This window comes from Bos grunniens, chromosome 7, assembly GCF_055505025.1.
Source record: "Bos grunniens cultivar Pamir isolate PY7600 chromosome 7, Bosgru_T2T1.0, whole genome shotgun sequence".
Taxonomy (NCBI): domain Eukaryota; kingdom Metazoa; phylum Chordata; class Mammalia; order Artiodactyla; family Bovidae; genus Bos; species Bos grunniens.
The window spans coordinates 44,695,832-44,709,249 of record NC_141171.1 but is presented as its reverse complement, the minus strand read 5'-3'; the positions used below and the strand labels follow the sequence as shown (position 1 = coordinate 44,709,249).

The window sequence follows — 13,418 nt, the reverse complement described above, 5'->3', positions numbered from 1 at the left end:
TTCTTTCTATAAAACTTTATAAGTAATAAAAAAGAAAAAGGTCTACAAGCAATAAATGCTATAGAGGGTATAGAGAAAAGGGAACCCTTCTCCACTGCTGTTGTTCAGTTGCTCAGTCATGTCCAACTCCTTGTGATCTCATGGACTGCAGCATACCAGGCTTCCCTGTTCTTCACGATCTCCTGGAGCTTGTTTAAACTCATGTCCATTGAGATGGTGATGCCATCCAACCATCTCATCCCCTGTCATCCCCTTCTCCTCCTGCCTTCAATTTTTCCCAGCATCAGGATCTTTTCTTCTTTTTTGTGTATGTGTGTTTGTTTGTTTTTTTACTTTACAATATTGTATTGGTTTTGCCATACATCAACATGAATCCACCATGGGTGTACACGCACTCCCCATCCTGAACCCTCCTCCCACCTCCCTCCCCATACCATCCCTCTGGGTCGTCCCAGTGCACCAGCCCCAAGCATCCAGTATCGTGCATCGAACCTGGACTGGTGACTCGTTTCATACATGATATTATACATGTTTCAATGCCATTCTCCCAAATCTTCCCACCCTCTCCCTCTCCAACAGAGTCCGTAAGACTGTTCTATACATCAGTGTCTCTTTTGCTGTCTCGTACACAGGGTTATTGTTACCATCTTTCTAAATTCCATATATATGCATTAATATACTGTATTGGTATTTTTCTTTCTGGCTTACTTCACTCTGTATAATAGGCTCCAGTTTCATCCACCTCATTAGAACTGATTCAAATGTATTCTTTTTAATGGCTGAGTAATACTCCATTGTGTATATGTACCACAGCTTTCTTATCCATTCATCTGCTGATGGACATCTAGGTTGCTTCCATGTCCTGGCTATTATAAACAGTGCTGCGATGAACATTGGGGTACACGTGTCTCTTTCAATTCTGGTTTCCTCAGTGTGTATGCCCAGCAGTGGGATTGCTGGGTCATAAGGCAGTTCTATTTCCAGTTTTTTAAGCAATCTCCACACTGTTCTCCATAGTGGCTGTGCTAGTTTGCATTCTCACCAACAGTGTAAGAGGGTTCCCTTTTCTCCACACCCTCTCCAGCATTTATTCCTTGTAGACTTTTGGATCGCAGCCATTCTGACTGGTGTGAATTGGTACCTCATTGTGGTTTTGATTTGCATTTCTCTGATAATGAGTGATGTTGAGCATCTTTTCATGTGTTTGTTAGTCATCTGTATGTCTTCTTTGGAGAAATGTCTATTTAGTTCTTTGGCCCATTTTTTGATTGGGTCATTTATTTTTCTGGAATTGAGCTGCAAGAGTTGCTTGTATATTTTTGAGATTAGTTGTTTGTCAGTTGCTTCGTTTGCTATTATTTTCTCCCATTCTGAAGGCTGTCTTTTCACCTTGCTTATAGTTTCCTTTATTGTGCAGAAGCTTTTAATTTTAATTAGGTCCCATTTGTTTATTTTTGCTTTTATTTCCAATATTCTGGGAGGTGGATCATAGAGGATCCTGTTGTGATTTATGTCGGAGAGTGTTTTGCCTATGTTCTCCTCTAGGAGTTTTATAGCTTCTGGTCTTACATTTAGATCTTTAATCCATTTTAAGTTTATTTTTGTGTATGGTGTTAGAAAGTGTTCTTTTCTAATGAGTCAGCTCTTCGCATCAGGTAGCAAAAGTACACTGTTAGTGGGAATGTAAACTGGTACAGCCACTATGGAGAACAGTATGGGTATTCCTTTAAAAAATAAAAATAGCACAGTATCATATAATCCAGCAATCCCACTCCTGGACACAATCCAGAGAAAACCATAATTCGAAAAGATACATGCATCCCAGTGTTCATTGCAGCACTATTTAAATAGCCAAGACATGGAAGCAAGCTAAATGGCCATCAACAGGGGAATAGATAAAGATGTTGTACAGTGTACTCAGGCATTTAAAAAAATGAAATAATGCCATTTGCTGCAACATGGATGGAGCTGGAGATTATCATACTAAGTGAAGTAAATCAGACAGAGGAAGACAAATATCATATGATATTACTTTTATACACGATCTTTAAAAATGATACAAATGAACTTATTTACAAAATAGAAAAAGACTCAATTTAGAAAATGAACTTATGCTTACGAGGAGGAAAGGGGAGGGAAAGGGATAAAGTGGAAGTTTGGGACTGACATGCACACACTGGTATGTTTAGGATAGATAACCAACAAGGACCTACTGTATAGCACAGGGAACTGCTCAATACTTTGTAATAACGTAAATGAGAAAAAAATTTGAAAAAGAATAGATACATGTCTGTGTATAACTGAATCACTTTGCTATATACCTGAAACTAACACAATACTGAGAATCAACTATCCTCCGTTATAGCTTGGTGTGCCCCTTCCATTTCTTTCACCTTCAGTCTCTGTCTGTGCCTCTCACAGAGCTTCCAACAGAGCTAGGTGGAGACAAAGCACTGGAGGTTCATAACCTCTGTGGTCCACAGGAACCACTGTGAGGAGGGTCCAGGGAGGCATTTACCATTTTCAGTGGAAAACACGTGGTTATTATGATTTTGCACTTTGGATATGGATTTACTGCATATTTCTGTACAGTAAGACACCAAATGCTTAAAAAATAATCCCTAAGATATGAGGAGGAGCATTTTAAGAGGTGTAGTCTCTTTGAAAAAAAGGACCAAACTCTTGAACTTAGCATCCTAACTTATGGCATAAATCCTTAATGCCTCTTCTCTGAAATATGGAACATGATAATTGACCTTGTGCTTTTCATTTGGATAATATTCCATTATTAGTTTCTTAATTAAATATGTACATGATTTAGCTTCTTTGTCTTAAATTCTGAATTTCAATTTTTGATTGCTGAGTCAGGAATTTGTCAGTAATTCATTATAAAAGAGAAATGCAAACTTCTCCTGTAATTTTTTTTTAATTTAAAGGGAGAAAAAAGATCCACTTTTAGGTTTTTTTTTTAACTTGGAATGAATAAATTCATTTTTCTCCATAAGCAATAATTAGTTAATCATTAGGAAAACTAGTAGTGTATTCAGATTTAAGAACTCCATTTTATTTCTCTAGATCTGTACCATAAAACTGAAACTTTTGCCTTGACAAATGTGCTACTGACCAACTTAGTTTTGCTTAGACTGAATGAAAGAATATTTGAAATGGAATGTAATAGTATGTGAGACAATATAAGAAATATTTCCATTTTATTCTGGAGTTATGACTAGTAGAAATGGGTTATGAGATGGCTCTATTAGTAATTGTATCACTGAATCAAAATTATGAGTAGTGAAATGCTGCTTACCACTTAAAATGTAATGACTTAGTTCCTAGGGCTTTATATTAGGGCAAGGGGTGGCGCTAATGGTAAAGAATACACCTGCCAATACAGGAGTGCAAGAGACGTGGGCTCCATCCCTGGGTTGGGAAAATCCCCTGGAGTAGGGTATGGCAACCCACTCCAGTATTCTTGCCTGGAAAATTCCATGGACAGAGGAACCTGGCAGTTTATAGTCCAGGGGGCCACAAAGCGTTGGACACGACTGAGTGACTGAGCACACACTGGATATTTTAACCCCGGTTTGGTCACTAGAATACCTATCTTTCTTGAGGCTCTTCAGTAACCATCTGGCAACTACTTAATGTGAAGAACAAGCTCACCAGAAAAAGACCCTGATGCTGGGAGAGACTGAAGGCAAAAGGAGAAGGGAGCGCAGAGGATGAGATGGTCAGATAGCATCACCTACTCAACGGGCATGAATTTGGGCAAACTCCAGGAGACAGTGAAGGACAGGGAAGCCTGATGTGCTTCAGTCCATGGGGTCACAAAAGAGTTGGACACGACTTAATGACTGAACAACTACTTAAAGATGGATGTAATTTAGTCTAAATGACTGTCCAACTATTCCATATACTTGTGTCATTTTTTGATTATCCTTTGATGAGTCAGATGTTTTTCTGTGCTAGGAGAGTTTTTTCTATGTATCAGTAAGAATTTTTACCTTTGGGAACAGGAGAAGCAAGAGTAAGAGTTTAGGGTTCAGAAAATGATTTTGAATTCTTCGTTCAAATCTTTGCTAAGTTACAAATTTAACCTTCTGGATTTTCTCAGAGGAAATGGGAATAAAACCTCCTTTCTGTTATTTTGAGATTTGTTGAGCTATCTAAAAACATTTTTTTTTTTTTTAGTAAATTTTTTTTTTCTCTAATTTTATTTTATTTTTAAACTTTACATAATTGTATTAGTTTTGCCAAATATCAAAATGAATCCGCCACAGGTATACATGTGTTCCCCATCCCGAACCCTCCTCCCTCCTCCCTCCCCATACCATCCCTCTGGGCCATCCCAGTGCACCAGCCCCAAGCATCCAGCATCATGCATCGAACCTGGACTGGCAACTCGTTTCCTACATGATATTTTACACATTTTAAGTGCTGGTAAAAAACTATACTCCAATATAAAATGAAAATTTTTTAAAAACTGTTCTGGTCATATTAATACCTGACAATAGACTTTCAAGCAAATAATAAGAATAAAGACAGTTACTACATGATAAAAGTTGCTGTTCACCAGGCAGATAAAACAACTTTTAAAACCATACCCTCAAAATACATAAATAAATTTGATAGTATTACAAGGAGGAACTGAAAATCTACCACCATTCCAGGAGATTTTAACATTAACTCTCACAGTAATTGTCTTGAGCAAATAAAAACTGACAGGGGTAGAAGATTTGAACTATACAACAAATAAGCTTGACTGATACATGTATGTAGAACCCTGGAATTAAAGAAAACAAAATCTTTTTCAAACTCACACAAAGCCTCACAAAAAAACATATACCAGGTACAATGCCACAGAAAAGCTTTTCAATACCACGTAATCAAAATTATAAAATGTTCTCTGATCATAAAGCAGTAAAACAGAAATAAATAACAGAAAAGATAAGAATCTGCACATTTGGAGGCTTAAATGTGTAATTATAAATAATTCACAAGTCAAAGAAGAAATTATAATGGACATTATAATTTTGAAACTATTACAAATTAAACGATTAGGGATACATCTATATATATTTATTTGATATCTATTATAGGTATATATCAGAACTTGTATGATGCACATATAACCACAGATAGAAGGATATATTTGCCTTAGGGAAAATGCCTATATTAGAAAATAATCAGAAGTTTAGACATCAGAGGTCTGAGCATTCAACTCAAAAATTACAAACAGAACAGCAGAGTAAACCTGAAGAAAACAGAAGGCAAAAAGCAGGGTGGGGAGGAGGGACAGCTAACAGCAAACATTTTTAAAATGGAAAACAAACAAGGATTAATAAAACCAAAAGATATTCTTTGCAAAACCCAGTAAAATAGCAAACCCACAGCAAGACTGATCAGGAAAGAGAGTATAAACAATATTAGGAATGAAAAAGAAGACATCATTATCACAGACTTAGCAGAGGTTTTTTTTAAAACATAACAGATTACTACAAAAAACTTTATGCAATCTATATGAAAACATAAATGAAATGGACCATTTCCTAGAAAGATGATTTGCCAAAATGAACTCAAGAAGAAATGGAAAACTTGAAAAGCCTATAAAAGAAGGCAAGTCAATAGTTAATCTATTCACAAAAACAAAACCAAAAACACCAGGCCCCAACAGTTTAAGAGCCATTTCTATCTTATACAAAATGTTTCAGAAAATAGAAGGAAAAGCTCCTCAATTCATTTTATGTTACTAGTAAACTCTTAAAACCAATGTCAGACAAGAACAGTAAAAGAATAAAAAGTATGAGCCAATCTCAGTTATGAACCATAGACAGAAAAATTCCAAATAGAACTCTAGCAAATCAGATTTCTAGAAGGTAAAACCTCCTGACCAAGAAGAGCATATCCCAGTAATAACAAGTATCAATAAATTCTAAGCTCCTAGTGCAATTCTCTACATTAACATATTAAGGAAGAAAAATCTGTGACTCCCCCCCCCCCGTAGATATAGAAAAAAACACATCATACAATTCAACACCCATTTATGATTTCTAAAATAAAAAAAATTAATTAGCAAAACCTTAACTAATTAAGTAAGTTTTGAGAATTATCTCTAGTAATGTCCTCTGGATTCAATTACTGGCACTTGAAATTGAGTGGACAAGGGGCCTCTTGGTGTCTGCCTGGTGGCATCTCATCATTGCAGCTGAGCAGGGACTGCTGTGTGGTCCTTGTCCTTCCTTTTCTGCAGAGAAATTCATGTAGGGCTCCATCCTGCACTTGCTTCACCTCCAGTCATTTGCTGAGGAAAGGGGAGGGCTGGGACTTGTCTTATGAGTTCACAGATCATCGGATGACATGACACTACTGTGCTGTGCTTAGTCACTCAGTTGTGTCCAACTCTTTTCCACCCCAAGGACTGTAGCCCGCCAGGCTCCTCTATCCATGGGGATTCTCCAGGCAAGAATGCTGGTGTGGGTTGCCATGCCCTCCTCCAGGGTATCTTCCCAACCCAGGGATCAAACCCAGGTCTCCCACATTGTAGGCAGATTCTTTACCATCTGAGTTACCAGGGAAGCCCACATCATACTACATCAGGACCCAAAGGACAGCCTGCACATCTCCCAGATATCTCCTGGTAGTTGATCTAGAAGGAGCAATTAGATGTGCCCTGGCATGCATCCCTTGGGAAGAGGTTACCATGTTACATGTGTAACGAAGATTGAAATAGATCTTTGGTATATAGAAGGGCTGTGTGTGCTTAGTCGCTCTGCCGTGCCCAACTCTTTGTGACTCCATAGACTCTAACCCGCCAGGCTCCTCTGTCCATGAGATTCTCCAGGCAAGAATACTGGAGTGGGTTGCCAGGCCCTCTGCCAGGATCTTCCCTACACAGAGATCGAACCCACGTCTCCCACACTGCAGGTGGATTCTTTACCATCTGAGCCACCAGGGACGCCCATATAGAAGGGCAGACTGACAAAAACTACCTGGCTCTTCAGAAACCTCATTTCCTCTTCTTTCCTTCCAGTGTACTGGACACCTGTCCACTACAGAATCCAGCCTCCATTGCAGTTAAGTGTGGCCGTATGACTGAATTCTGGTTATACGAACATACGCATAAGTGGTGCACACCACTTCCGGGCCTGATGTGTGAAATTCTCTTATGTATGACCCTTCCACCTTCCTTCCACTTCTGCGGTGGTCTTGAAACCACATTTTTGAGAGAACTTGGATCCTTTGTGTGATCATTTAGAGAACTGGCCACCCACCAGAAATACATGACATGAAAGTTAACTGAGCAAGAAATAAACTCACTCTCTGCTGCAGACAGAGATTTTGAGGCCTATTACAACATCTAATATTATCATAATTAATAAATACATCCTCCATCATATTTTAGGTGTGTTAAACTCTTCTCTTTAGGGTCAGCAACAAATCGGGCTTCCCTGGTAATTCAGCTGGTAAGGAATCCACCTGCAATGCAGGAGACCCCAGTTCAGTTCCTGGGTTGGGAACATCCACTGGAGAAGAGAAAGGCTACCCACTCTGGTATTCTGGCCTGGAGAATTCCATGGACTGTATAGTCCATGGGGTTGCAAAGAGTTAGACACAACCAAAGAGTATGCACATGTTTTATGGAGAAAATTGTATATTTATAAAAGACATTTGAAAGACATACAAATGATGATGTATTCATGACTGGGAAGTTCTCCCCCAGATTGACTATAAATTTTATGAACTTCCAATCAAATTCAAATAAAACGAAGAATAGCCAAGATCCAGAGGGGTAGGAAATGGTAGATAAGAATTCCTTCAAAGAATTCTTTCAAATTCTTTCAAAGCTAGAGCCATTAAAATATAGTCATATTGCTGGAAGAATGAATAAATACACCTATGGAAGTGAATAGAAAGGCCAGAAACAGATATAGATAGATAAATAGATAAGCCAAATACACAACACAAGAAGCAGACTTTTTTTTTTAATTTCTTTTTTAATTTTTTTTTTTTTTTTAAGCCTACAGCACCTGGTATTCCCAGGCGGTCTCCCATCCAAGTACTAACCAGGCCCGACCCTACTTAGCTTCCGAGATCAGATGAGATCGGGCGCGTTCAGGGTAGTATGGCCATAGACAAGAAGCAGACTTTTTAAAGAAATCAGAGACAGGGACTTCCCTGGCAGTCCAGTGGTTAAGACACCATGTTCCCACTGCAGGGGGTGCAGGTTCAATTCCTGGTTGGGGAACTAGAATCCCACCATGCCATGCAAAGCAGCAAAAATAAAAACAAAATAAAAAGTCAGGGAGAAACCATATGCAATTCAATCAGCGGTTCTAAGATAATTAACTATCCATATGAAGACAAGATAAAGTTAGAGGGGTGGAAAAGGGTGGGAGGTGAAAGGGAGGTTCAAGAGGGAGGAGAAATAGGCACACTTATGGCTAATTCATGTTGATATAAGGCAGAAATCAAACCAATATTGTAAAGCAGTCAATCAATTAAAAATAAATAAACATAATTTTAAAAAATGATAAGATAAAGTTAGAGCAAAACTGTAAAACCTTTAGAAGAAAACAAAATATCTGTACAAATTTTTAGGATACACAAACAGTTCATGCAAATCAACAAAAAAAGGAACAACCCAACTGACAAAAGGGCAGGAGGCCTAAAGAGACATTTCTCCTAAGAAGACACATGGATGACAAATAGACACGTGAAAAGATGTTCAACATTGGTAATTATTCAGTTCAGTTTAGTTCAGTCGCTCAGTCATGTCCGACTCTTTGCGACCCCATGAATCGCATCACGCCAGGCCATCCTGTCCATCACCAACTCCTGGAGTTCACTCAAACTCACGTCCATCAAGTCAGTGATGCCATCCAGCCATCTCATCCTCTGTCATATCCTTTTCCTCCTGCCCCCAATCCCTCCCAGCATCAGAGTCTTTTCCAATGAGTCAACTCTTCACATAAGGTGGCCAAAGTACTGGAATTTCAGCTTCAGCATCATTCCTTTCAAAGAACACCCAGGGCTGATCTCCTTGCAGTCCAAGGGACTCTCAAGAGTCTTCTCCAACACCACAGTTCAAAAGCATCAATTCTTCGGCGCTCAGTCTTCTTCACAGTCCAACTCTCACATCCATACATGACCACTGGAAAAACCATAGCCTTGACTAGACGGACCTTTGTTGGCAAAGTAATGTCTCTGCTTTTCAATATGCTATCTAGGTTGGTCATAACTTTCCTTCCAAGGAGTAAGCATCTTTTAATTTCATGGCTGCAGTCACCATCTGTAGTGATTTTGGAGCCCAAAAAAATAAAGTCTGACACTGTTTCCACTGTTTCCCCATCTATTTCCCATGAAGTGATGGGACCGGATGCCATGATCTTAGTTTTCTGAATGTTGAGCTTTAAGCCCACTTTCTCACTCTCCTCTTTCACCTTCATTAAGAGGCTTTTGAGTTCCTCTTCACTTTCTGCCATAAGGGTGGTGTCATCTGCATATCTGAGGTTATTGATATTTCTCCCGGCAATCTTGATTCCAGCTTGTGCTTCGTCCAGCCCAGCATTTCTCATGATGTACTCTGCATATAAGTTAAACAAGCAGGGTGACAGTATACAGCCTTGACGTACTCCTTTTCCTATTTGGAACCAGTCTGTTGTTCCATGTCCAGTTCTAACTGTTGTTTCCTGACCTGCGTATAATGCAAATCAAAACTACAGTGAAGTACTACCTCACACCAGTCAGAAAGGCTATCCTTAAAGAATCTACAAATAACAAATGCTAGAAAGTGTGTGGAGAAAAGAGAACCCTCCTACATTGTTGGTAGGAATGGAAACAGGTGCATCCACTATGGAAAACAGTATGGAGGTTCCTCAAAAAACTAAAAATAGAGTTGCCATATGATCCGGAAATCCCACTCCTGGGCATATATCCAGACAAAACTCTAGTTCAAAAGATGTATGCACTCCTATGTTTATAGCAGCACTATTCACAGTAGCCAAGACATGGAAACAACCTAAATGTCCATCAGCAGATGAATGGATAAAGAAGATGTGGTGCTTCTTCTACAATGGGATACTACTTGGCCATAAACAAATGAAATAATGCCATTTGCAGCAACATGGATGGATCTAGATACTGTCATACTAAATGAAGTCAGAAAGAGAAAGACAAGTACCATATGATATCACTCACATGAGGAATCCAAAATACGACACAAATGAATATATCTATGAAACAGAAACAGACTCACAGACATAGAGAACAAACTTGTGGTTGCCAAGGGGGAGGCGAGTAGAGGAGGGATGGATTATGAGTTTGGTATTAGCAGGTGGAAACTAATATATACAGGATGGATAAACAACAAGGCCCTGCTGCTGCTACTGCTGCTGCTAAGTCGCTTCAGTCATGTCTGACTCTGTGCGACCCCATAGATGGCAGCCCACCAGGTTCCCCCGTCCCTGGGATTCTCCAGGCAAGACACTGGAGTGGGTTGCCATGTCCTTCTCCAATGCAGAAAAGTGAAAACTGAAAGTGAAGTCGCTCAGTCGTGTCCAACTCTTCACGACCCCATGGACTGCAGTCTACCAGGCTCCTCCGTCCATGGGATTTTCCAAGCAAGAGTACTGGAGTGGGGTGCCATTGCCTTCTCCTCAACAAGGCCCTACTGTATCTATATTCAATACCTTGTGATAAACCATAATGGAAAAGAATATGAAAAAGAATGTATGTATGTATATATGTGTGTATATAACTGAATCACTTTGCTGTAACAGCAAAAATTAACACAACATTGTAAATCAACTATACTTCAATAATTTTTCCAGTCAAAACATTTTTTCATTTTTATTATAGTTAATTTATAATTTTGTGTTACTGTACAGCAAAGTGAATCAACTATACAAAAATGTATATCCCCTCTTTTTTGGATTTCCTTCCCATCTATGTCATCACAGAGCATTGAGTAGGCACAGTTTCCTGTGCTATATAGTAGGTTCTCATTAGTTATCTATTTTATACATAGTATCAATAGTGTCTGTGTGGTTTTTGTCGCTAAGTCATATCTGACTCTTTTCCACCCCATGGACTGTAGTGCACCAGGCTTCTCTGTCCATAGAATTTCCCAGGCAAGAATAGTAGAGTGGGTTGCCATTTCCTTCTCCAGGAGATCTCGACCCAGGAATTGAACCCCCATCTCCTTCACTGGCTGGCAGATTCTCTACCATATGAGCCACCAGGGAAGCCTCACCCATAGTGTATATATGTCAATACCAATATCCACATTCATCCCAAACTCCCCTTAGTGTTCATATGTTTGTTCTCTATGTCCGTGTCTATTTCTGTTTTGCAAATAAGATCATCTATACCATTTTTCTAGATTCCACATATATGCATTAATATATGATATTTGTTTTTTCTGATTTACTTCACTGTATGACAGTCTCTAGGTCAATCTGCATCTCTACAAACGATCCAATTTCATTCCTTATGACTGAGTAATATTCCATTGTATACATATACCATATCTTCTTTAGCCATTCCTCTGCTGATGGACATTTAGCTTGCTTCCACATCCTGGCGAGTACAAACAGCACAGCAATGAACACTGGGGTGCATGCATCCTTTTGAATTATGGTTTTATCTGGTTATATGGCTGGTAGTAGGATAACTGGGTCGTATGGTAGTTCTATTTTTAGTTTTCTGAGAATCCACCACACTGTTCTCCATAGTGGTTTATCAACTTACATTCCTACTAATAGTGCAAGAGAGTTCCTTTTTCTCCATGCCCTCTCCAGCATTTATTGTTTGTAGATTTTTTAATGATGGCCCTTCTGATGGGTGTGAAGTGATACCTCATTGCAAAAAATAAAATACCTGTACAACTGAGAGTAAAAAAGTTTTCTTAACAAGTAACTACAAATACAAACCATAAAGGGAAAGAGAAATAAATTTGAGTACGTTTTATATTCAGGGAGATATTTGTACTTGCTTGCTTGTCTCTGCACAAAGAAATCCAGAAGGAAGGAAATAACAGTACTGGAGGGCTAGACAGATGGAGAATATGATTGAAAGAAAATCATTTCATTTATATTTACAAGAGTGTTAACCATGTGACTATAGTATCCATTTTAAAAATAAGTTTTTTTATTTATGGTATCTTCAAAGGATTCCATAAGTAAAGTGAAAAGACAAGCCACAATCTGAGGCAAGATGTTTATGGTCACATAAAATTGTATTAGTATGTTGGACCCGATAAAGAAATTTTTAATAAGAAAAAAGACATTTCAATAAAAACTAGGCAAAAGTATGAACACACAAAACACAGAAATGAAACCTGATGGGCAATAATAAGATGAAAGGTTACTCAACTTCATAATAACTAGAAAAATGCTCCTTAAATTTACATTGCAGTACAATTCCACCCTCATAAGGGTAGCAGTAATGAACAAGTTCAATAGCACCCAGTGTTGATGAGTTCCTGGGGAAGCAGGGTCTTTATATGCTTCTAGAGGAAGTACACATTGGCACCATCACTTTGAAGAGCAATTTGGTAAAATCTAATTAAGTTAAAGATGTGTATATCCTGTAATCCAGCAGTTAACATTTCCAAGTATATACTAGAGAGTGTATGCACAAAATAATATTTAAAGAACAATCACAGTAGCACTGTTTATAATAAAGAAAAATTGGAAACCTTCTAAATGACCATTGGCAAATAAAAAAAAAGATAAAGAGTTGTAGTCTATTCACAGAATGGAAACATTAAATGAATGAAATAGAACTACATGTATTAACATGGCTGCTGCTGCTGCTGCTAAGTCACTTCAGTCGTGTCCGACTCTGTGTGACCCCAGAGACAGCAGCCCGCCACGCTCCCCCGTCCCTGGGATTCTCCAGGCAAGAGCACTGGAGTGGGTTGCATTTCCTTCTCCAGTGCATGAAAGTGAAAAGTGAAAGTGAAGTCGCTCAGTTGTATCCGACTCTTTTCGACCCCATGGACTGCAGCCCACCAGGCTCCTCCGTCCATGGGATTTTTCCAGGCAAGAGTATTGGAGTGGGGTGCCATTGCCTTTTCTGATTAACATAGCTAAATCCCCAAAAAAACCTAAGATTAGGTTTAAAAAGCAACTCCCTTAAAGATATGTACAATATGGTATCATTTATATCAAGTTTTTAAAACACTGAAAATACATACTATACATTGTCTGTTGGTACAGTCATATGTGATGATTGTAACAAAACATAATAAAGACAACCAAAATAATCCCTGTCAGTGGTTTGTTATCAGTGGGAGTGAAGAGAATAGAATAAGGGCACCTAAGTGACTTCAACTGTACCTGTAATATCCTATCTATTTTTTAAGGTTTTTTCATGTGGGCCATTTTTAAAGTCTTTATTCAATTTGCTACAATATT

At 38.6% G+C, this 13,418-nt stretch overlaps 1 long non-coding RNA gene and 1 other non-coding gene across 3 annotated transcripts in view; both read right to left on the bottom strand.

Annotated features, from left to right (window-relative positions):
- Nucleotides 1-13,418, bottom strand: part of LOC147369365 (uncharacterized) — a 166,979-nt gene that overhangs the window by 48,216 nt on the left and 105,345 nt on the right. The gene's annotated exons all lie outside the window — the stretch shown is intronic.
- LOC147369366 (5S ribosomal RNA) lies at nt 8,016-8,134 on the bottom strand. Its single transcript, XR_015168668.1, has one exon. It is a non-coding gene; the product is annotated as a 5S ribosomal RNA (ribosomal RNA).